At 47.5% G+C, this 23,625-nt stretch overlaps 1 protein-coding gene across 3 annotated transcripts in view; it reads left to right on the top strand.

The window, feature by feature from the left end:
- The first annotated feature begins 17,791 nt into the window (after positions 1-17,791).
- Positions 17,792-23,625, top strand: part of LOC144755745 (interferon regulatory factor 9-like) — a 301,449-nt gene continuing 295,615 nt past the window's right edge. The window contains exon 1 of one of the 3 annotated variants that reach the window (XM_078644955.1): positions 17,792-17,984. The gene's annotated coding sequence lies outside the window, so the exon portion shown is untranslated. The remainder of the gene's footprint in view (positions 17,985-23,625) is intronic. The other 2 variants (XM_078644954.1, XM_078644953.1) reach the window with 2 other exon arrangements.

Below are 23,625 nucleotides of genomic sequence, written 5' to 3'. Positions count from 1 at the left end.
TACAGGTATAACTATTCAGTGCCACGGTGCCAACCCTAAACTTAATAAAGAGTTTTTTAGATCAATGCGGGGTTACCTCGTCAAGGTATACTTCAAACTTCGGAGTGGATTTGTTAATGAGAAGCCTGAAGGTGAGACTATTACTGTCAGGATTTCACACATATTCAGCTTTTAGGTGTCCCCAGAATGATTTCTTTATATTTGCTTTTGATGATGAATTGGTAGGAAAGGGATTAACCTACATAGCTTCCAAGGCAAGGGTGAAGAGCCATGTGGGACAAACATGGAATATTCAGGCTACTATCCTGCCGAACAAGTTCTCAAAAACCTATTCTATAGCTTTCCAGTTCTGGAGCAGACTAGATCCTGGCCCAATAAACAAGGGGTTTCAAAGACTGCCAGATCACCAATCCAATTTAATGCAAGATCAAAGTATACTGGGACAAGTGTGGTAGACCGAGATAACATGAATTGAGATCTTATAAAAAGGTTTTCTCTAGCAGTAGGAGAATCTAGCGAAGCAATGCTCCAAACCTCTGCCCCGTACAATGCAGCCCACTGGGTGGCTGCCTTGTACACTTGTATGGCTGGAGAAACTGCCCTCTGAGAAGTCGCCCTGTGCATTCTTCTTATAGCGACTGATTTATGTAGACCAGTAGCCTTGCTGTACTCAATATGCATGGGACACATCAGAGTTGCTAATCATGATCCCCAAATAATCGAAATGGTTAACTTCCTCCAATACCTTTGCCCCAATTGTTATGGTTTGCAGAACGGTCTATGCAGTCTTAGGATTATGAGTTTTGTTTTCAGGACATTGATCTCTAAACCCCTTATATTACAAAATGTGTGAAATGTATTTAATAAATTCTGAATTCCTACATGGGTTCTTGAGATAAGCAGGTTTTTTCCTGCAAACATCTGCCCTGAAATGGAAATACCACCATGTTTTGGGGTGTCATGAATACGGTCATTTAGATGGTCAAATGCGCAATTTATATACAGAGAAAAAGCATTGACTCAAGGACGCATCCTTTACGGACCCCACAGTTAACGCTAATCCTTTCTGTTAAAGTACTGTCATTGCCCCACCGGACTTGGGCATAGTTGTTCTCATGAAGCCTCATCAGAGCACCTACCAAAAGGGAAGGAGCCCCCATCGACATAAGAGAATCCCGGAGACAACAACCCCTGGGAGCCAGATCGAAACCTGGTCTTAGGTCGATGAAGGCTACATAAAAATTGCCCTTCTGGTTCTTCATATATTTCCAGAGAATCAGCCTAAACCTAAAGACTTGATCCACTGTTCCAACCTTGGATCTAAATCCGGCTTGGAAGGGTGACAAAGCATTTTCATCAAGGATCCACTGCCGCAGTTTGGCTAAAACCTGGTGGCAAAATACCTTTCAAAGAATGTCAATTAGGCTGATATGCCTGTAATTACTGGGGTTTGATATTGCACCCTTTGTAAAGATTGGAATAATTACCTACTATTATTATTTTTAATAATGTGCAGCTTATCCCCCTCACCAATCGTCAATGTGCTCAGTCTTTAACAGTTCATGCAACCTTTCATCCATGTTTGTCCTGAAAGTGTTCTGCCGTCAACCGGCAGGCGCTCTCCTGCTTCTGGGAATGCAGTGGCGGCCGGTACGTTTTGGGGGGAGGGGGGCGGACGGGACACACACACACGGTCACATACACATAACACTCACAACCAGGCGCGCACACACACACAAACACATTCATTCACAACACTCTTTCCCAAACATTCACACATGCACGCACGCACCAAACAATGTAAAAAGAACTTAAATCACGCTTACCTTTAGCCAGCTCTGCTCTGCCTCGGAGGTTCCAGGAGGCTTGGGACTGCTGCCTTCCCTCATTGGCTGACCTAAGGTCAGCCAATGAGGGAAGGCAACAGTCCTATCGTCATCACATAGTGGGATGGGGTCAGGGAGACTACTGACCCCACCCCACTCTGTGATGAAGTGTCACTGATTGACACTCGACCCTGGGCGCATCAGGACTTAAAACTGAAGCGCCCAGGTGTGAGACAATCAGTGACGCTATCCCTCGTCACTGAGGGGACGGCCTCAGCAACCTTTGCAGAGCTGAGAAAGTCACGCCCAACGGAGCTGTGTCTTTCTCAGCCCGGCAAAGTTCAGTTTAGGCAGCCAGGAGTCAGCGCTAAATGTGCATGTGTGTCTCCTGGCTGCTTAAACTGAAAGTGAATAGTGTCTCTCAGGCTGAATTTTGTTCAGCCTGACAGACACTGTTCCTACGGGGAAAAAGGGGGCGGGCCCCTTCGTCCCAAATGTACCAGCCGCGCCTGTGGGAATGCATACATGCCACAGTTTTGATGCTGTCTCCTCCGGTTGCAGTGAGGTTGTGTCTAAAGAGAGGCGGTTGGAGCAGACTACAGATAGCCCTCCATGTGCATGGATCTCGTCACAGCCACACTCTGGCCAGCATCTGGGTGCTAGGCTTGGTCCATGCTCCACTTCAGGGCACTAGACTCCTCTGTCTCTTTGGTATCAGTGGTATATGGGAAGTTCCAGGATCGGAATGAGGAGTAGTGGGGATGTTATTTTATGTTATCAGTCCTTATATAGCGCACAGCTGCCCCAGCAAAGGGGCGTCCCGGCGCTTCTAACATCAGAAAACGGGCCTAACCACTACAATAGGATAGCTCCAACAAAAAGAAAGACCAGAAGGAGCTAAACTGAAGGTAAAAGGAAGGTTTTAATGGCTTTTCTAAAGTCCAGCAGACCCTCCAAACTACGTATTTGACCAGGCAGGGAGTTCCATAACTTGGCCGCCAAGCAGCGGAAGGACAGGGAACAATGACCAGGTGCTGCCCTAAGGAGCGCAGCTGGTGGGGGGAGAATACAGGGTAAGCAAATTACCGAGCAGGCTAGGCGTAGCGAGCTTCAGTATTTTGAAAGAAAGACACAGCGTCTTAAATTGAATCCACTACGCCATGGGAAGCCAATGAAGTTTCCAGATAGTGCCAGCAACAGGACAGAACCGAGGGAGCCCCAGCAAGGTTCTGTCAGCAGCGTTGTGAACACGCTGCTTCCGAGTAATTTCAGCTCGATTGGACCCCAACAGCAGAAAGCTGGCATAGTCCAATCGAGATGGAATAGTCAACTGGACAATCAGCTGGACAATCAGCTGGTAGTTCGAAAAACTTCAAGAGGGGCTTAAGACCTCGCAGTAGGCCAAAACACGTGCCAGCAACTTTTTTGGTATGGATTTGAAAGCTGAGAGAAGAATCCATCCAGACCCCCAGGTTCTTAACCACCTCGTTTGGCTTAGGAGTATTACCCAGGGCACTCGGCCACCAGTGTTCGCCCCACAAGCTCACGTTCTTCCCTACTAACAAAACCTCGGTTTTATTAGCATTCAGCTGCAAGCAGTTAGTGGTCATCCAGGGCGCCTCTAAACCTGGAGGCATTCAAAGTAAAACCTTCGGCCAAGGCCACCACTAGCTGCGCGTCGTCCGCATATGAGACCATAGTAAGGTCCCACTGCATGGCGACCGCTGTCAGCGGCTGAACGTACAGGTTAAATAATGAGGGACTCAGTTTCGAGCCCTGAGGCATCCCCTGATCGATGGAATGGACCTGAGATAGAAACGGGGGGGCAGAGACTCGGAAAGATCTTCCAGACAGAAAGGATCTGAACCAATCCAAAGCCGAGCCCGGTACACCTGACTCCTCCAGCCACTGTAGCAGAACACCATGCGAGACCGTATCAAAGGCAGCACTAAGATCCAGCAGGATCAGTGCCGCCATCTGACCGGAATCGAGGATGGTCCGCAGATGTTCAGTCATGGCCAGGAGAGCAATCTGTACTGTGGCCGGAGCGTAAACCATTTTGCGATGGATCCAGGATGTTATTGGAATTCAAAAAATTGGTTAATGTGATGGTAACAAGCGCCTCTGCTATCTTAGCCACCAAGGGGAGGAGAGATATAGGCCTGAAGTTCTCAGGTTTAGCCGAGTCAAGCGATTGTTTCTTAAGCATGGGGGACACCCATGCATGTTTCCACCGCACCAGAACCATTGCTGAGGAGAAAGACGAGTTAATTATCTGGCAAAGTCGAGCCAGAAAGAACGAAAAAGACTCCTTATAATGAGCTGGCTTTAAAGGGTCAGCTGGAGAGCCAGATTTAATTTTCCTGATCAGCCGAGTAACTCATCTTGTGAAATCTCGGGGATAGCTGTAAGACAAGAACGTGGCAAAGGTCTTGGAGAGATGAAAATAGGGGGTGGTCATTGGAGGAAAGGACCTATAGATAGCACGAACTTTCTCCACAAAGAAGGAGGCCAGATCTTCACATTGCTGTTCAGATGATATAGCGGGCACCAGGTTTTTCCTAGCTCTAAGATCTTTTAGGATCTTAAAACACATTTGGCTGGGTTAGGACTGGGCTTGATCTCGTTAGCATAATAGGCCGCACAAACCTGACAAATGGTTCTATGGTAATATTTAATCTCGGCCAGATAACATGCTTTTTTTACTGGGATCATAGTCTTTTCTCCACTCACGCTCTGTTCTTTTACAAGCCTTCCTTAGTGTGGTCAAAGAGTCGTTGTACCAGGGACTGGTAACATGAATACGTCCCTTAAACCATCTCGCCGGAATGAGGGAGTCTAGCCCCCGGGTAATCCAACCACAAAATCCATCATAGCCTGGCTCTGCGCTATTAAGAGGTCCCAGAGGATCAGCACCAAGAAGTGCATGAAAATCCTCTAGCCTCAGTTTACGCCAAGGGCGTTTAAAGACAGACCGCTGAATGGCCTTGTTAAGAGGCTCTAAAACTGGAAAGGACATTTCTACCAACGAGTGGTAGGTCCAACCCATAGGAGTAGGCATCACCACAGTAGCAGACTGAATGTTAGAAAATATAGGATCTAACAAATGGCCAACTACATGCGTGGGACCGTGGACCAATTTATTTAGCTGAAACGCAGTCAGATCTGCAAGCAAGCTACAGATCGCATTATTTGCATGAGGTCAAAGTGCAGATTAAAATCACCAAAAATGCTAAAATTAGCAGTGCCCAGAGCGAGCATGCACACTGCCTCCAAAAGTGCATCTTTAAACTTAGAGGACGGCCCTGGTGGCCGATACACTAGGAGCCCCGAAAGGGTCAGATGGGTACTCACGGTGATGCTAAAACAAGCACACTCGCAGCCCTCAACTACTTCATTAATGAAGAGACATGAGTAACAGGATTTAAAAATCACCGCAATGCCACTCCCCCTAGTCTCCCTATTTATCATGCTGATGGAAAAACGAGAGGGCAGAGCTAAGTTAGGTTCCGCCACCGTGTCCTCATTGAGCCAGGTCTCCGTCAAAAAAAATATATCCGGGGCTTCCTCAATGATTAGGTAATGGATTTCAAGGTTATGTTTAACTAGTGACCTTACATTAAGCTGGAGGATTATCAGCCAACGCTGAGATTGTATGATGGAAGGGGATAATAGAGACAGAGGAATAGGGAGAGCATAATTACAGCATGAACAGCTGGCTGAACCACCCAAAGGATTTAATGGCGAAGCTTTACACAATTTAGTTATGGGGTTAATAGCTAATAGTTCTTCCCTAGAGTAAGATCGAAACTCAGACATGCCCCAACCAGCATTTCTGGCGAGAGGCGACGTACTGGTGCGGACGGGCGCAGACGGGCTTGCCTTTGGCGTGCCGCCGAGTCGCCCGCTCCGCTCCCGCGCCATGCCTTGCTTAAATGCTAAGCTGCAGGGAGTGCAAAACAAGTAGACCGCCAGCCAAGATGGCATCTAGAAATGTACAACCGGAAGTGAGGGTTTCCGGCGGTCAAATTCAAGTCGCCCTCCACATCAATCAGCCAAGGAGGCTGCGGTGGACCGGGGCGCTTGAAACTAATGGGTAGAGCAGGTAAGTGAAAAAATACACTACAGTACAAGGCTAGTAAGAGCACTTATTAAAACATCGAAAGGCAGTCCCAAATTCAAACAAAATAATAAGAGTCAGACTTTAAATTAGACAGCGTTCCTAACATAGCAGCGAACCGCACATCTGCTGAGCAAACAGTGACACAAGCGTGCCCAACCCGGTTAAATACCGGAGCAGCGGGTGCGCAAAACAACTAGCCAGCCAGCCAAGATGGCGTCTAGAAATGTGCAACCGGAAGTGAGGGTTTCCGGCGGTCAAATTCAAGTTGCCCTCCACATCAATCAGCCAAGGAGGCTGCGGTGGACCGGGGTGCTTGAAACTAATGGGTAGAGCAGGTAAGTGAAAAAATACACTACAGTACAAGGCTAGTAAGAACACTTATTAAAGCATCAAAAGGCAGTCCCAAATTCAAACAAAATAATAAGAGTCAGACTTTAAAATAGACTAAGTTCCTAACATAGCAGCGAACCGCACATCTGCTGAGCAAAACGATGACAGTAACATTTTTATGAGTCACAGCAGCACAGGAGCAAGCACTCTCATAATTCTTTGGGGTCACAGAAGCAGGTCAGCTGCACAGGCAATCCAAGTCACAGTAGCACCATGAATCTGCAGTTCTGACCTGGAACTCCCAATAGGAAGTCTGTCACCCCCGACACGTGGGATACGCAGATTGCTTTCCTCTGTCCTCCTCTCTCTGGAAGTCCCCAAAAGCACTGAGGTCTCGCTGCACCCGGCTCCTCCTGGATAGTCACATGGTCTGGGACTACCGGCCACCCCCCTCCTTAACACACTGACAGCATTACCTAATTCAACCATTCAACACATGGGTCTTTGGAAGTCAGGGGGTCAGGGCCCCCCCTGGCCGTATTTATTAAAATATAAAAACAAAATTAAAATTTTAATAAAATAAACATTTAGACAATTATTAAATGCACATTTCAGAACATTAGATTTACATCCACTTTTGACATGGTATGATGGGCTAACCTTAACAAATATCTAGTACAGCGTGTTGAGAATGAAAATTACACCGCCCCACGGTGGGGCGAGGAGCGAGCCTGGGAGCGCGGGCACAAAGAGGCCGCTTCCCGCGCTCCCCAGGCTCTTAACCCCTTCGCCGTCGCGGCCCCGCCCCCTCGCCCCGGAAGTGCACAACTGCTTCCGGGGCGGGGGGCAGTCCACCACAAAGGAACCGGGATATGGGAGGGGCCGGGCCCCGCCATGCCTGCGTGGGGGCCGATTGGCCCCCCCTTTTCTCAATCACTCCTTCTGCAGGATTGGCAGGCCCCTTTCCTCTCTCAGCAGGCAGGCTGGTGTCTGTGCACTTCAGGCCAGGAGAACAGCTTCTTCCCACAAGGTGAGATTCAGGTGATATCCCGCTCCTCTGGGAAGTTTAGCGTCAGGCAGACAGCTGTGGTTACACAGCAGTCCTCTGAGTACTCTGCAGGGCATTTCCTTCCCTTTCTTGGTCATAGACAACTTGGAACTGGATCAATAGGTGGATCAGTGGATCTTACTTGTGTACAGTCAAAGCACACAGGGGGTGTGGATCCACTGTCTGCACTTTCAAAACCTGTTTGGGGTGATTCTCCTTTCAAGTGTCCTTCTCAGGCTTCTCTCCAGATACAGCTGTTGTGTGTAGAGTGGTGCTCCTCTCAGGAGGGTATTCTCCAGCCTGGAGCTCCCACAATAGAGACTCCAAGAAGTGTGCGGTTTCCGCACCTGGCTGTCATCAGCAACAACGAAGAGTGATCAAGGTAAATAGGTCACCCCCGGCAATGTCACTTGATGACTGGAGCTGCAAGCTTGCGTGCCGGCGTTGCCTGCATCTTTTCACTCCTCTGTGTGTGTCTTTGCGGTGTTTGTAGTATAACATCTGCATCTGTGCAGTTTTGTAATAAGTGCAGTGGACGTGTATGAAACTTTCTGTATGGCAGTTGGCAGAACACCTTTTGTGTTCCGCATCTGTCTGTCCAGTATCGAGGTGTCAATACAGTATCACTGGCAAAGTCGGTTTTAGGCTTGGGCAAGCTAGGCCTAGACCCTGGGCTCCTTGCTTCAGACGAGAGCACTGAGTTTACCTACCAAGTTACAGGGATTAAAAAATTAGACTTATTGAGCCTGTCTACACTAAGCACTGTCTGGGTTACTACAGCAATGTAGGAAAGTGTCCTTTTTGACATGGCCACCCCTACTTTTTGCCCGGTAAATTATGTGATTTTGGCTGGAAGTGCACTGGGGTCCTGCTAACCAGGACCCCGGTGCCAGATCTCTTTCCCAAAAATTGTACAATTGTGTCCCCAATTGGCAATACCTTTAGCACTCTCTAGAAGCCCCTAGTAAATGGTTCCCCTGGTACCTGGGGCCTGAGGTACTAAAGAGGGCCAACAATGGCTGCAGCATGAATTGTGCCACCCTAAGGGACCCCTTACCAAACTCATGCAAGACTGCAGTTGCAGGCTGCATGTTTTGGTGTAGACAAAAGTGAAAACACGACATGACACACATACCTGTGTACCCTAAAACCTTATGTAATATTTGTAAGCCGCCCTTACAGCCCTAAGGCAAGGTTCCTTATATTACATGTGAGGTCATATCTGCATGAGCAGATGTCCTTGTGCGGATGTATGACGTTACAACGCATACTTTTACAACGCATACCTTTACAACGCATTTTTTACACCGCAAAATCCATTACAACGCACACCATTACAACGCATGCCATTACAACGAATACTTTGAAACTACCTTTACAACGCATTCCACTACAACGCATACTACATTTACAACGCATACCATTACAACGCATTACATTACATCGCATATAAGGTAAGTGTTGGATAGTGTTGGGGTTAAAATTACTATTCTAACTCCAGGGGGTGCAACAGTAGGGTAAGTGTTGGATAGTGTAGGGGTTAAAATTACTATTCTAACCCCAGGGGGTGCAACAGTAGGGTAAGTGTTGGATGGTAAGTTATGCGTTGTAATGGTATGCGTTGTAATGACTGCGTTGTAATGGTATGCGTTGTAGTAGTGTGCGTTGTAGTGTCATGTGTTGTAATGGTTGCGTTGTAAATACATGCGTTGTAATGGATTTTGCGTTGTAAAAGTTTTGTTGTAATGGTAGTGCGTTGTAAAAGTTGTGTTGTAAAGGTTGATTCCCCCCTGTGCTGGTCAGTCCTATTACTGCCAGTGCAAGTGAACAGGGAAGCCATTTTAAAACATGTGCTGGACACTGGTGAAAATGAGTTCCAGAGCTACATGATGGCTTAACTGAAAATAGGGATGTTTGGTATCAAACATTGCATATTCATAAACCCACCATGATTCCAGTGGTGAATTTATCAATATATGCACCCAGAGAGCACCTTAGAGGTGACCCCTGAAAATCAACCAGCCTCTGGTGTGATGGCTGACTGGTCTCTGCCAGCCTGCCACCCGAGACAGTTTTTTACCTCCCAGGGTGAGGGCTTTTGCACTCAATAGGTCAGAAAAAGAGCCTGCACAGGAAAAGGGTGTTGACAACCCCTCTCTCAGGATGAACTGCTGATTAGCATTCCAAGGCAGGGGTTCTTCAAAGAAGCCACTGCCTTTGAAATGCCATTCTGGCTCCCCTCAAAGGAGAGGAAGCAGCCCCCCTTTGTCCAGAGCCTTTTGGCAGTCAGGTAGGTGTGCCCACCCCCAGGCTAGTACCACACCTAAGATGGGCTAACTGAAGTGGTCATCACTTTTCAGAGTTGGAAGCTGCCTAGCCCCCACCCCCAGGTCAGCAGACCATTGGCTATTCGGCTACCAGGCAAGTCTGAGCCCTCCTCTCACACATGCCCAGGCCCCTTAAGGCATTGCTGGGTGCACCCCAAATCATTCTCCTCCATCTTGTGAGTTGCAGCCTACCTGTGCCCCAGATTGCAGTGAGCAGAGTCCAGGAAGTGGTAAGGAGACAGACTAATGCTGTCTCTTCCCAAGACAAAAGGTTGTTTAAAAAACGATTTTCACGTTCTGTGTTTACTGTCTATGCCTGTGGTTGTTACAGTTAAAAATTGTAGATTTAGCCTGCCTGTAATTGCATATTTTATCACCTGTGTTGTGTTTTAAATTTGTGGTTTTGCCTGCCCATGATTGCCTCCATTTAGTGTGTTGAATTGTGGGATTTGCAGTCCAACCTCTGTGGTTTGTCCCTCTCATTCCTTGGTGATAATTCTGTTTTCCTTCCAAATTTCTCATTTGCTCTGTGCTAAGACCTGTATGTTAAAACAGTGCACTCCCAGCAACCATTTTGTGTTCACAAGCCAGTGAAACCTGCCCCTCCTACACCCCCCCCCGCCCCCCCCCCCCCCCCAGCAACAGGGATTTTTCTACATCAGGGCCTGTGCACTTCGTTTTTTGGCCAGCAGGGGGAATAAAGCTTGATTCAAACAGTGGTGTTAGATTTCAAGTTAGTGAGGCCCTTTACCTGCGGACGTCCAAAGTGTGGATTGAGCATGTCTGTCTCCTAGGAGATTCTGAACAGGAGAAACAGCTTCCAACTCCCTGGCCAGCAAACCTTGTCTGAGGTCGCTGCGACCTTATATGGTCTGCTAGTGGTTGGTACATGTCTACACTGATTGGTGGTTGTATCTGGTGTTTCTATTGGATTAGGGTTAATGCCCTCATTGGTTAGGTATTTGAGGGTTTTGATTGGTTTCTGGGTCTGTGATTCAATCATTGTAGGGTTGGGACTAGGGCTAGGGTTAGGATTTCTATTGGAAGTAGGGACTAGGACTTCCTATGTTATTGGTTGTTGGGAGTAGGGTGGGACTTGGGCTAGGGTTAGACCTTTATTTGGAAGTAGCGATTAGGGCTTCGGGTGTGATTGGTTGCTGGACTAGGTGTGGGACTTAGAGTAGGGTTAGGCTTGCTATTGGAAGTAGGGACTAGGGTACCTGTGCCATTGGTTGCATGGACTTGTTTTTGGGACTACTGGTAGGGCTAGAACCTTTATTGGACGTAGAGGTCAGTGTTTTTGAACTGATTGGGTGCTTGGACTAGGGCTAAGATTGGCTGTAAGGTCCTGGTCACCTATTGGTTCTAGATTTTAGGGCTAGTGTTGTGATTGGATAGTGTTCGGGCTAGGGTTCCCATTGGCTGAAGGGGTAACCTGATTACTAGGGCTATAAAAAAGGCCAGGCTTAGGGCATCTCAACCCGGGCGTCGAGAGGACAAGGGCAGTTTCCTGTTTGAGCCTGTTAAGGGCAGAGAGGACAAGGGAAGTTTCCTGTTTGAGCCTGTTCGAGACTGGTCGGGACTAGGGCTAGAAATACCACCCAATATACATACCTCCTTTATGTATCTATATACTTTAAATGTAATTATGGATCTATATATTTATCACTTTCTTCTAATTTAGCATTTCCAATGCACTTCCCTATTTCTCAGCCTATACTTCGCTCAATATATCTTCTTGCCCAACCTTCTGACTTATCTCAAACTTCTTCTACTACTCCTTCCAAAGCACTACCCTATCTCTCATCCTATACATCTATCAATATGGGAGACAACCTTTACAACGCAACTTTTACTACGCAGTGCCATTACGACGTAACTTTTACAACGCAAACCATTACAACGCATTGCGCTGGGGGGCGCTCTAGGATAGGGAATAGGTTTAATTTACTATCCAACACCTTCCCTACTATCCACGGGGACTGGAGTTGGAATAGTAAATTAAACTATTCACTATCCAGCACCCCAAAGCGCTATGCGTTGTAATGGTATGCGTTGTGAAAACCGCGTTGTAAAGGCATGCGTTGTGAAAGCATGCGTTGTGATGTCATACATCCCTTTCTAGACTCTCCCTTACACTACCCCTCATTGCATCATCTGACACCTCTTTTACTATACCGATCCCCCAAAACAAACCTTTCTAAACTCTTCCCTCTTGTCTACCCCTCCCGAACCCTTCTCACTCCAAATAACTGACTAACATATCCACCACTAAAATTACTTTGATGTTTCATCATACTAATTCAACACTAATCCTGATGGGTTCCAGCGTAGCGTGCTACTTGCACTTCAAAACCCCATATGGGTAGTAAGCGCTTTATAAATGCAAACCTCTTTCCCTTCACTAACCCGCCACCTACACTTCTCTACCCAAATAACTGAATAACTGACCGTCCTGCTATCAGCAGAAGCGGCCGCTCCACACGCTGCTCCCAGCCTCCTGGATCTGGTATCGTTAACACTGAGATCCTATCTCACACTCTACTTGAGCCTGCACAGTTGAAGAAGCGCCCAGTTAGTGCGTAGCGCTAGATTGCCCCGGACGCCGAGCATTATTGTTTCAATCCGCCGAGGCCATTTACATAGTCAAGCTACCAAAGTGCGCTTGTGCGACAGCAGTTCCTGCACCGTGCTGCCTGAAATAATATTAGTGCCTGCAATTGTATATTCTATTTGCGCCTCCGCCTTTGACATCGCGCTCGCCTCCATTGTGCCCCAGTGTTGTTTTAAGACTGCCTGCTTGCTGCCATTTTGTTTGTTGTTGTCCTACCTCCTTCCCCTGATCTACACCCCGCCTCCCTGCTGACCCTCCCTCCCACTGATACTGACCTCGCTGGTCCTCCGCGATCGCGCTGTGACCGTCCTGCTATCAGCAGAAGCGGCCGCTCCACACGCTGCTCCCAGCCTCCTGGATCTGGTATCGTTAACACTGAGATCCTATCTCACACTCTACTTGAGCCTGCACAGTTGAAGAAGCGTCCAGTTAGTGCGTAGCGCTAGATTGCCCCGGCCGCCGAGCATTATTGTTTCAATCCGCCGAGGCCATTTACATAGTCAAGTTACCAAAGTGCGCTTGTGCGACAGCAGTTCCTGCACCGTGCTGCCTGAAATAATATTAGTGCCTGCAATTGTATATTCTATTTGCGCCTCCGCCTTTGACATCGCGCTCGCCTCCATTGTGCCCCAGTGTTGTTTTAAGACTGCCTGCTTGCTGCCATTTTGTTTGTTGTTGTCCTGCCTCCTTCCCCTGATCTACACCCCGCCTCCCTGCTGACCCTCCCTCGCCCCTACCCTTCCACTATCCATATATGACAGATGCAATCACGCGCAGCGTTAACGCGCAGCGGATGCGCCCCATTTGCGCCGAAGGTGCGCCAAAGGTAAGCCCGTCTATGCCCGTCCGCGCCTGGACCATGCCCAGCGCCAGACCCCCTGGTCCTCGCAAATTCCCCTCCACCCGCATAACGTATGACGCCGCCACCCTCCTAGCCCTTAACCCCAGACGCACACCTCTATGCTACGAAGCTGCCCCGTGACGTACCCACGGTCCTTTCGCCTGCCACTCCTGCAAATTTACCAGCATCAAGACCCATACCACTTCCACTAACCCCAAACACAGCTCCGACTCCAACCACCTGAAGTGCATCCTGCTGAACACCCGCTCGGTCCACAGACACGCCACCGAACTCTGGGATCTACTTGACACTACATCACCGGACGTCGCCTTCCTTACTGAAACATGGATGAACGCTTCATCAACACCCGACATCGCCATAGCCATCCCGGACAATTACAAGATCATCCGAAAAGACCGCACCGTCCAAACAGGAGGGGGCATCGCCATCGTCCATAAGAACACCATCAAAATCACGACCAGCTCCGACGATAACCTCACAACCGCCGAACACCACCACTTCCAGATCCACACCGACCCTAGGACCACACTCAGAGGCACCCTCATTTATAGACCTCCAGGAACCCGTAAACAATTCAGCGAAGACATCACTGACTTCATCAGTCCACATGCCCTCGCCTTCGAGAACTACATACTACTAGGAGACCTCAACTTCCACCTGGAAAAGAAAAACGACTGCAACACCACCACCCTTCTTGACAACCTGGCCAATCTCGGTCTCAAACAACTCGTTGACACCCCCACCCACGCAGCCGGACATACGCTCGACCCAATCTTCACCTCCAGCAAACACATCTCCTTCGATCGCACCACAGCACTCCATTGGACTGACCACAGTTGTGTTCACTTCAGCTACAAAACCACCTCAACCCACAACCCCCCACAACCTATCCCCCGAAGAAAATGGAACAAAATCTCCACCGACCAACTCCTCACATCGCTCAACCAAAAGCCACCCGCCCTCCCATCGGACCCAAACCAAGCTGCCATCAAATTCAAACAATGGATCACTCACAGCGCTAACGAACTAGCACCCTTGAAAAACCATCACACCAAACAAGACAGCAAAAAGGCCCCCTGGTTCAACGATGACCTTAAGAAATCCAAAAAGCTATGCCGTACTCTCGAGAAAACATGGAGAAAAAACCTAACCACCGACAACATGACCACTTTCAAGGCAGCCACCCGCAAACACCACCAGCTAATTCGATCCACAAAGAAACCAGCATTCAAGGATCGACTCGACAACAACGCCCATAACAGCAAGGAACTATTCAACATCGTCAAAGAATTCACCAACCCCACCGCAGCCTCAAACGACATCACTCCCTCCCAAGACCTCTGCGATTCGTTATCCTCCTTCTTCTACAACAAAATTGCCGACATACATAACAGCTTTGAAAACAGTCCAAACGAACAATCCTCTCCACCCCCCTCAGAACCTAAACCGCCCTCTAACAACCTCAGCACCTGGAACCCAATCACCACTGAAGACACCATCCGCCTAATGAATTCCAGCCACTCCGGCTCGCCAACCGACCCGTGTCCCCACCACATCTTTAACAAAGCAGACTCCATCATCGCACCCCATCTCCGTGATGTCATCAACTGCTCCTTCATCTCTGCCACCTTCCCAGAAAGCTGGAAACATGCCGAAGTCAGCGCCCTCCTGAAGAAACCCACAGCAGACCCCTCTGAACTTAAAAACTACCGCCCCATATCCCTCCTCCCATTCCCGGCCAAAGTTATTGAGAAAGCCGTCAATAGACAACTCGCCGCCTTCCTCGAATCCAACAACTCCCTCGATCGCTCACAGTCCGGCTTTCGAGCCAAACACAGCACCGAGACCGCCCTCATCGCAGCAACAGACGACATCCGCACACTACTGGACAACGGAGAAACAGTGGCCCTCATTTTACTCGACCTCTCCGCCGCCTTCGACACGGTCTGCCACAGCACCCTCATACAATGCCTCAGCAACATCGGCATCAAAGGAAAAGCCTTGGACTGGATCATCTCGTTCCTAGCTGGAAGAACTCAGAGAGTCCGACTTCCCCCATTCAAATCAGAGGCCACCGAAGTCATTTGCGGTGTACCACAAGGATCATCACTCAGTCCCACCCTCTTCAACGTTTACATGAGCCCCCTCGCTTCCATCGCGCGTCAACACAACCTTAACATCATCTCCTACGCTGACGACACCCAGCTGATCCTCTCCCTCACCAAAGACCCCAACACCGCCAAAAACAATCTTCACGAAGGCATGAAAGAAGTAGCCGTATGGATGAAAAACAGCCGCCTTAAACTCAACTCAGACAAAACGGAAGTACTCATCCTAGGATCATCCCCCTCTGCCTGGGACAACTCTTGGTGGCCTTCGGATCTGGGCTCAGCACCCATACCCACAGACCACGCACGCAACCTTGGCTTCATCCTAGACTCCTCACTCTCGATGTCCAAACAAGTCAACGCCGTCTCATCCTCCTGCTTCAACGTACTTCGTATGCTCAAAAAAATCTTCCATTGGATCCCCGCTGAAACAAGAAAGACTGACACCCACGCACTGGTTACGAGTCGACTAGACTACGGAAACACCCTCTACGCCGGAATTACAGACAAATTACAGATAAAACTCCAACGCATCCAAAACGCATCGGCAAGACTCATTTTGGACATCCCTCGCCAAGATCACATCACCGGCCACCTGAAAGACCTCCACTGGCTTCCCGTCAACAAGAGAATAACATTCCGTCTCCTCACCCACGCACACAAGGCCCTCTACAAACTAGGGCCCGAATGCCTCAACAATCGACTATCCTTCTACACACCCACCCGCCAACTAAGATCCTCCAATCAAGGCCTCGCCGCAGTTTCGCGCATCCAAAGATCCACCATGGGACTTCTCTTACTTGGCGGCCAAGACCTGGAACTCACTCCCCACTCACCTCCGCCTTACGCAGAACCACATCTCCTTCAGAAAAGAACTTAAAACCTGGTTTTTCGATAAATAATGAACCCCTCCCCAAGCGCCTTGAGACCCTCTGGGTGAGTAGTGTGCTATATAAATTCCTGAACTTGAACTTGAATAACATATCCACTACTCAAATTACTTCATATTTTACTATACTAGTTTTCAACACAAATCCTTTATGAGTTCCGGAGTGGCGTGCTACTCGCCAGAAAAGCGCTTCAACATCCATCAGGGGTAACTAGTGCTATATGAATGCAAACCTTTCTTCCCTTTTTATCCCTCTGCTATCCTTCTCACTCCAAATAACTGACTAATATCCACCACTTAAATTACTTTCATATTTCACCATACTAATTCACCACTAATCCTTTATGGGCTTCCGGAGTAGCGTGCTTCAACACCCCATCAGGGGTAACAAGCGCTATATAAATACAAACCTTTTTTCCTCCTCTATCCTTCTGCTATCATTCCAAATCCAAATAACTGACTAACCTATCCACCACTTAAAATGTACTTGCATGTTTCACTATACTAATTCAACACTAATCCTCTATGGGTCCCTGAGTAGCGTGTTACTCACCGAAAAAGCGCTTCGACGCCTCGTCAGGGGTAGTAAGCGCCATATAAATGCAATTACAATACAATACAATACAATGTGTGTAATAACGATGTGTACAGTCTATTTGGTGAGTAGAGGTGGGCCACTGAGCTGAGCTTTCATGGGGCTTCTGCTCGCCACTCTTGCTGTTCTACCCTCATGCACAAAGAGAAACAAACAAAGCATTAACATTTGAGGTAAAAAGGATAGACAAATAGATACAGGGTTGGACAGGGATACAAAATAGGCTCAGGAACCAAAATAAAAGTGGCCCCCATTAGCGAATTAGATTGCTAAAAAAGTGACCCGTGTTTGCAAACTGGGGCGGTCTGAACTTCTAAAGACTTCATGGTTTTGAGCTTGCTACAGGCAATGTTTGTTTTAATATAACAGAAATTAACAGTAAAAACGGGCCCAGAAACAGCCAAAAAAAGGTCCGCACACTAACCTGCAAGGCCAGTCCACTCACTGGGCATTGCCTGATTGCCCTACAGGCCAGTTCGACCCTACATAGATCAATATTTAGTGTCTGGCTTGTACGAAGTGAACCAAGAAACCTTGCATTAATCGCAGCTTCCCTGCTTAATCAACTTGTGTGATTTTAGCCAAAGATTGGCACTGTCACCACAGTGGGGATGAGAACTGAATGGCTCTAAGTCCATGTTTCAAAACTATTACTTTTAATTAGAAAGTCTCAGTGCAGTGCCATAATGTACTTATTATTGTCGAATCCTCCACATGTAAAAGAAATACATATTTTTGCATTGTGATTTGCCTTCATCATGTGAAGTTTGTTGTATGATTTGCATGACAAACATGTTTAGGGCTTGACTCTGCACGGGCTGCAATGGAGAATCCAGACCTTTGACTCGGCTGCCCTGTTAATTTGTCTCTCTCCCCGCTAGTGGCGAGTACGAGGTTTCCTGGCGTGTAAAGTGCCTGGGAAGTTCTCCCGTAGGCGCTGCGGAGAGTCCCTGTGAGCAGGGCACACACGCCCCCGCCCGGCTCAGCTGCTCTCCGGGCGTCACGTGATTTCTCGGATAAGGCGGCGGAGGCAGAGAATGAAAACTAAGCGACCGATCCCCAGCCTCAGCCAATGCAGCAGCGCGAGGAGAGGGGAGCAGGGGAAGGGGCGGAGCCGAGCCCAAGTGCTCTCGAGCTGGGGCAATACGTGAGAAGCCAAGATACAAAGTGACAGGCGGCTCTACGGAGCACGGGCTCCAGGGACTCTGAACTCTGCGGAGCTTATTACCCACAGGAGGAACTTAGGAGGAAACTTTAAGCAGGTAAGCCCAGCCCACCCTTCCCCAGTTCTGCCTTTCGTTCCTTTCTGTGCCTCACTTCCCTGGGAATTAATGTTGTTAGTGGCCCTCTATGATGTCATACATCCTCTAGGCATTAATGAGGTGAGAGGTGCTCTGCAACCAGTCTCTGAACAGTTAATGGTGTTAGAGTCCCTCCATGCATTACGCATTAATTATTTTTTGGGGGTATGCAACTCACACATGCCAACATTTTGGAAGAGTTACGTGGGAGATAAAAAAAAAAAAATACGGAGAATGTATTTTCTCCTTTGACTTTCATTGAAGCAGAGGCAATTTCAGACGGAAGACCACCAGCATAAAGCAATTTTTAGCTTTGAGATTCTGGAGTCTCCTGCTGGAATCGGGACCATTGGCGTGTATAACCAACCATGCTGACCAGGGCCGGCGCTAGGCATGGGCAGAGTGGGCAGCCGCCCAGGGCCTCGCGGCTGTGTAACTGTGAGGGGGCCCCCCACGGGCCCATCAACCTTTGAAATGGTGCCATTGTAAGAGTAACAGGTGGGGAGCCTCCTCCCTTGGGGTTTGCAGCCGTGGTGCAATGCGCGAGGCCCACGGCGGGGGCCCCCTCACTCCCCGGCTGCCATGGACTGAAAGTGCAATATGACACCCCATCCCTTTCAGATGCTGCAGTGCAGATTGGACCCTGATCAGCCTAATCGCTGCATCTGCATAACAGCAGTTAGGGAGATGCTTGAATTGGCGTGAGGTGTGAAGTGAGCCCTGCCCCTGCATGAAAGAAACGCAGAGCTACCTGCAGGGCTCACAACACAAAAACTTAGAGTGATCTCACATTACAAAAGGCGCTGCTCCTTCTATGGAAGAAATGGATAAAGGGCTTATTATTCTTTTCTTTTTTTGCAACTCTGTTTTTTTTTCTCAAACAAGCATGTTCATCCAAAACAAACATAAAAGGAGTTGAACATAAATAACTCCAGTTATAAGCGATTGGTGTTTTTTATTTTCATGTAATTTACATGAACCGAAGGAAGAATGAGCAATTCGCTCTTTAAAAGTTAAGTTGAGATGCTAACATTCAGTTAGGGGAAGCGATGGGGGGGTGATCCCACACCCATCCTTATCACCCCAAGGGGAGTGCAATGAACCCTCCAAGATACACCCAAGTCATATAACCCCTCAGGCCACTCACCATTCATTGCTTTACGCATCTGAAAAGTAATATGAGAGCAGTTGTGTAACACAAAATGATGGGGTCCCTCACTGCAGAATGTGATAATGGGCCCCAGAGTCTCCCACATCTCACAGATATTCATTGGCCCTAGGCTGAATGGGAGGCCCCTGGAGGGATGGGGCCCTCAGAAGTGTTGTGGGCCCATCTGTGCTGCAGGGGACTGTATTGCGCCCAGGCACAAGACGTGAAGAAAGGTAAGAGGCCGGAGAGAAGAGTGGTGAATAGCCGGGTATGTAGGGGAGAGGTGGAAGCTTGAGAGGCAGAAACAGTGAATGGAGAGTAGAGGTGATAGAGATAAAACATGAAGGGGAAGATTTTCAAACATTTTGTGCAGGTTTTGCGTCATAAAAGTGACGTTAACCAGCGCACATTTTTTTTGCTGCTATTTTCTTTCCAGCGAAAACTTGTTTTGTGCTGGAAAGCACCCTCTAAGTAGTGCAAAGAAGCGCAAAGCACTACTTTGCGTTACTTTGCGCCGAGGGGATGGTACATGGGCGTGCCCATGTAACCACCCATGCCCTTTGACGCAAAACCATATTTACAAAAATTTGTGAACATGGTTTTGCGACAAAAGTTACCGCCCCTTCAAAGGAGGCGCTAACAAGCTCCATGCTTTTACGACTTTGCATGCGCACTATACTGCGCAGCACGTATGCAAAGTGGGAAAAGTGTAGTATCGTACCCAGCATAGTATTTTGCACAAGAAGGGTACCCTTCTGTACAAAACCTATGCAACATTCATGCACACACCCTAGCGCTTCAGCGCTAAGGTGTGTGCATGGCGCACAGAGCTGAAACGAGTGACGGTGTAAGGGAAAGGGGAGGAGAGAGCCAAGTGTTTGAAGATATGGTGCTCTCCTGCTCCCTGGCTGTCGCGCAGTGCAGCGCAGCCGCACGGGAATGGGGGAGGGGGAGGCTGCGATGCGTCACATGACTTTTTTCGGAATATCCCCAAAAGAGTTGAGCATGGAGGGGCGAGGTGGACATGAGGGACGCAGAACCCGTGAACAAAGTAGAAGAGAAAGATGAAAGGCAGTGCTTGGATAGGCGAGGTAGATATAAGAGAAGCAGAACCATCAGGAAAACTTAAGTGTCATAGAGAGGGAATGGTGAGTGTTGGATATAAGAGGGCAAGACAACCAAGAGCAGGTAAGAGGCTAGGGTAGAGAGGCAGGGGAGAGGTAACTTTCAGAAAGGTAGAACCAGTGAGAGAAGGCTAGAGACTGCAGAGAGATGAGAGGTGAAGAGCTCAGCAGGTAGGTAGGAGGTGGGTGTAATATAGGCAGGATTTGTGAGAAAGGTAAGAGACAATAGTTAAGATAAAGTGAAGTGTAGAGCATGGAAGGGAGACATGGATTTATGAGACAAACAGTGAGACAAGGTAAGAGGTAAGGGGATCAAAGAGGAGAGGTGGATGCAAAGGGGACAGACCAGCAAAGAAATCTTAGGAGTCTGAAGGAAGAAATGAGAGAAGAATGGCAGTACATGGATGCGGTATGTAGATGTAAGAGAGGCAGAACAATCAAGAAAGCTTATACAGAGAAGAGAGAGGGAATGATGAGATGTGGATGTAGAAGGCCAGAATCGGTGAAAAAGGTAAGAGGCAGGGGGGAGATGAGCCATACTGCATGGAGGAGAAAGATGGATATAAGGACATAACGAGAAAGAGAAGCAACAAAGCTGGGGATAGCAGAGAGATTGATGTAAAAGGGGCAGAGTCCATGAAATAAGGTTTGAGGAAGAGATGATAATATGAATGAATAATGAATGGAAATAGGTGGTGTAAGAGGCAAAATCTGTGAGAGAAGATTAGAGTGTTCAAGAGGATGAAAATCGAGAGAAGATGGAAATGGGACAGAACCAGTGACAAAAGTTATAAGGCTGGGGGAGAGATGAGCAGTGAAGATAGCGTAGTAGAGTTTGATGGAAGAGTGGCAGAATCAGCAAGAGGAGAGAGGAAGGAAGTAAGGGGAGAGTTGTATGTAATGAAGTAGGAGCAGAAAGAAAAGATAAAAGGAAAGGGAAGAAGTTAAAGGCATGGCTGGATTTAGGATGGCATAACCAGCAAATAGATACAGACTGGGTAGAGAGTTGGGATGTGAAGAGTAGGACAGAGAAGAGAGATGTGGATTTAAGAGGGGAGGAATCAGCAAGTGAATATCAGAGGCAAGGTGGAAAGATGAGAGGTAAAGAGTAGAGCATGGAGGTGTGAGGGTCAAGATGGATGTAAGAGTGGCAGAACCAAAGAGTAAAGGTAAAAGGCTTGGGCATTGGGGAAAGATAATACGTTAAAAGGAGAGCATGCAGAATGAGGTGGATGTAAGAGGGGCTGAAACAGCAAGAGAAGAAAGTAGAAGAAAGTAGGCTGAGCAAGAGGTGAGGTCAAAAGTAAAGCACAGAGGAGAGAGGTGAATGTAAGTGGGCAGAACCAGCAAAAAAAAGTAGGAGGCTGGAGGAGAGGTAAAATTGTCTTTGAACTAGCATGTGCTGCTAAGTACATTGAACCTTCTGCCAAAGTTTTCAATTACCTGCCTCTTTATTTTCCAAGTGCCATCTCATTCTCTTATTTGTGCTTTCTGTTTACTGGAGCATTTTCAGGTCGCTCACCCGAACCATCATGGATCCCTTTATGTTGATGTCCATACCTGCTAAAACCAAATGCCTTAACCTTGAACTTCTTTGGTGCAACTGGATTATCAGGGAGCCACCTGAAAATCCACTGTATAGCTATGGGACAGTCTGTCTTAGAATTTTATTCATGCACTAATCTGGAAACATTGGTTTTGGAGAGATAGAGGCATAGCTTTTAAACCCCGTTTGACGTGTTGCATTTCCACATAATACAGCTTTAAAATATTTGCACTTATTTTATTAGGGCTATTTTTTGTATTTGTAGCCATCTCAGTGATGTACACATTAGAGAGGTAGCTTCTTGCAAAGCTACTTCAACAGTGCCAAAAAATGATTAGTCAGTGGACACTTCTTATGATGTCACTTGCTGTGATACTACATTTTATGCAAATTAGAGGGGCCTCACATGTTCCTATCCTGCCCGGGGCCCCACGAATCCTAGGACCGGCCCTGATGCTGACCACTATAGTGCCTTGAGTCAACAAGCATTTGCAATGCAATAGGTCTCGCATTAGGAAACTTTGAGCTATTGGTATTGTAAATGACACATTTTTTATTTACGTGTCGGTTTTGAAAATAGCGAAATTAATAGCTTTCTCATTTACAAAGCCAATAGTTATAACTTTCGCAAATGTGACACCTATAGCATTTGTAATGCAATATGTGTTGTATTTACGTGACTTAGATGTATAGATATTACAAATAACAAATGCTTTTATTTTATTTTTAATAATTAATACTTACATAAAAGTTATTGGAATTTATAATGGCAATAGCTTAAACTTTTGTAAGTAACTTTTGTGAAGATTATGTCCAGTGTATTTTATTGTGACACAAATCCAAGAACAGAAGTGAAATATTAACATCTTTTTGTGACATTTGAAATAAAGCTTGAAACATTGTGAGAACATATTTGAACCAGTTGTAGTTGAATGGTTGCACAGATTGATGATGTGGTGGCACTGAGTGATGTTGTGGTGGCGACGAGTGATGCTGTGGCGTTCAGTGATGCTGTGGTAACGCAGAGTGATGTTGTGGTGACCCTGAGTGATGCTGTGGTGGTGCTGAGTGATGCTGTGGTGATGCGATAGATAGAGTGAGTGCGATAGAGAGAGTGAGTGCGATGGAGTGAGGGGCGATGGAGTGAGGGGCGATGGATAGTGTAATTATGTGGCGTGTAATTATGTGGCACTGACTGGTATTTGGAGTGTATGTTGCATTGAGTGCAGTGTAATTATGTGGCATATAATTATTTGGCACTGAGTGGTATTATGAGGAGTGTATGTTGTATTCAGTAGAGTGTAATTGTGTGGCGTGTAATTATGTGGAACTGAGTGGTATTTGGAGTGTATATTTCGTTGAGCACAGTGTAATTATGTAGCATATAATTATTTGGCACTGAGTGGTATTATGTGGAGTGTATGTTGTATTGAGTGCAGTGTAATTATGTAGCATATAATTATATGGCACTCAGTGGTATTGTTTGGAGTGTGTTGCATTCAGTAGAGTGTAATTATGTGGCGTGTAATTATGTGGCCCTGAGTGGTATTTGGAGTGTATGGTGCATTGAGTGCAGTGTAATTATGTGGCACTGAGTGGTATTTGGAGTGGTGGTGGTTGTGGACGTGGTGGATGTAGTGGTGAACTTGGTGGTGGTGGTAGTGGATGCGGTAGTGGATGTGGTGGTGGTGGAGGTAGATGTGGTGGTGGTGGACGTGGTAGTGGCCTCGTGGTGGTGGCTGTCGTGGTGGTGGTGGACGTGGTGGTGGTGGGGTACGTGGT

The sequence above is a fragment of the Lissotriton helveticus genome, chromosome 5_1 (genome assembly GCF_964261635.1).
Source record: "Lissotriton helveticus chromosome 5_1, aLisHel1.1, whole genome shotgun sequence".
Lineage (NCBI taxonomy): Eukaryota > Metazoa > Chordata > Amphibia > Caudata > Salamandridae > Lissotriton > Lissotriton helveticus.
Note: the sequence above shows the minus strand (reverse complement) of the source record. Positions and strands in the feature narration are given on the sequence as shown.